The following is a 2,500-nucleotide window of genomic DNA, read 5'->3' on the forward strand; positions in this document are numbered from 1 at the left end:
ACAGCAAGGGGTGTGTGCTTGGGAGGGGGTGCGAACACCCCACTGCCCCAAAACACACACAAAAGCGAGAGGCTAGCCCGAGCTGTGGCGCACCACACATGTTGGTCGTCCGAGTCTCCCGGTTCTGCCGGAGCATTGGCCAGGACCCGTCACAAGCACATGTGTTGCACCACAGCAATAGGTGTGCAGCCCTCTACCAAAGGCACACACCACCCCACATCAGGAGGATTAACTGCCAGCCAGCCCACCACCACCGCACGCAAAGATCCGAGTCTCCCGGCTTTCACCAGGACCCGTCCCAATGCGCATTGTGGTGGCGAGCAGGGAGTGTGATGTTGCAGGTAGCAAAAGCAGAGCCACGAGCCAAAGCCAGAAGCCAAAGCCCACTTTGAGCTCGCCCCGCACGCAGTATACCACGTGAAGAGCACTCGCTCGCCCGGATTCGGACCCGGACTCGGACTCCGAGTTCAACTCGGACTCCACCTCGGCTACCCGACCTCCAACACCCACACTATCCCTACTATACTTTTGGAACCCCCCACAGCCCCCCCCCCCTGGGAGACACACGCTTTGGGCTTTCACCCCACAGCATGTATTAGTGTTCGGGCTTAGAATCTGGAAGTGCTGCGACTTCTGCAACATCAACAATGAAAAAGTGGTCATTTTTTCTTACTTTTTTTTTCCGAGTGTCACGAGACGACTCCTAGGAGCGGATGACACGTGGCACACTGTTCATGCCATGTAACATGTGCCGTTTTTAGTGGTTTTTCAACGTAAGAGTCACGTGACATATTTCGAGCTTGGTGTCATGGTAGTAAATGTAGTGTTGCCAACTCATATTTCGGCTAAAGTTGGATGTTTTTGAGTTGTTTTTTTTCGTAGTAACTTATATCGCCACGTGTTATTCCACGTGCTCTAAAGATGGCACACTGGCTCAATGTATGGAACGCAACACTATGCCATGTGCAAGCGTAGGGTTTAGGGTTTAGGGTAGGGTAGGGTTTGCCACGTGGCATACATTTTGAGCAATTTATATGCCATGAGCTATACCTTTTAGAAGGTGGCATTCAGACGGATGGTTTGGATGAGGTGGCATGCCACGTGGCATACTTTTATGTACTTATAGCATGCCACGTGCCAAACCCTTGGAGAGGTGGCATCTTGGAGGTTGCATGCCACGTGGTAAACCCTTGGAGAGGTGGTACCTATGGATGCCACATGGCAAACCCTTGGAAAGATGGCATCTTCGAGGTTGCATGCCATGTGACAAACCCTTGGAGAGGTGGTACCTATGGATGCCACGTGGTAAACCCTTGGAAAGGTGCATCTTGGAGGTTGCATGCCACGTGGCAAACCTTTGGAAAGGTGCATCTTGGAGGTTGCATGCCACGTGACAAACCCTTGGAGAGGTGGTACCTATGGATGCCACGTGGCAAACCCTTGGAAAGGTGGCATCTTGGAGGTTGCATGCCACGTGACATAACATTGGAAAATACCTCTTCTGCACTTGTATGCCACGTGGCATACCTTAGGCCCCGGACATGTCCGGGCCCAGATATGTGGGTCCCCAGACATGTCGGGCCCCAGATATATCCGGGCCCCGGACATGTCGGGCACCCGATATGTCGGGCCCCGGACATGTCGGGCACCCAGAGATATCGGGCCCCGGACATGTCCGGCCCCGGACATGTCAGGCCCTGGATATATCCGGGCCCGGACATGTCTGGCCCTGGACATGTCAGGCACCCGATATGTCGGGCCCCAGACATGTCGGGCCCCGGATATATCCGGGCCCGGACATGTCTGGCCCCGGACATGTCAGGCACCCGATATGTCGGGCCCCGGATATATCCGGGCCCCAATATGTCCGGCCCTGGACATGTCGGGCCCCGGATATATCCGGGCCCGGACATGTCCGGCCCCGGACATGTCGGGCACCCGGACATGTCAGGCCCCGGATATATCCGGGCCCGGACATGTCTGGCCCCGGACATGTCGGGCACCCGATATGTCGGGCACCCGATATGTCGGGCCCCCGACATGTCCGGCCCTGGATGTGTCTAGCCCTGGATATATCCGAGTTTTATTTTGACACGTGGCATGGTCTTTGGTTTGATCTCATAGAGTTTTATTGTTTTCAATGTGTGCCACATTGACACGTGGCATGCCCTTTGGTTTGTTCTCATAGAGTTTTATGGTTTTCAATGTGTGCCACATTGACACGTGGCATGTGCTTTGGTTTGTTCTGAGTTTTATGGTTTTCAATGTGTCACATTGACACGTGGCATGCCCTTTGGCTTGTTCTCATAGTTAGAGTTTAGTGTCCTTGACCTTGTATGCCACGTGACACACATATGTTTGGACTTGCTTGCCATGCCACGTGGTGACAATCACCAACACATTATTTCTAACTTATATCCTAGTTAATAACTAGCTAACGACACAATTTGGCAAATACACCTTACATTCACAATTGTAAGTAGTATTTAAAGACCATACA

This window comes from Selaginella moellendorffii, unplaced genomic scaffold, assembly GCF_000143415.4.
Source record: "Selaginella moellendorffii unplaced genomic scaffold, v1.0 SELMOscaffold_312, whole genome shotgun sequence".
In the NCBI taxonomy this organism is placed as follows: domain Eukaryota; kingdom Viridiplantae; phylum Streptophyta; class Lycopodiopsida; order Selaginellales; family Selaginellaceae; genus Selaginella; species Selaginella moellendorffii.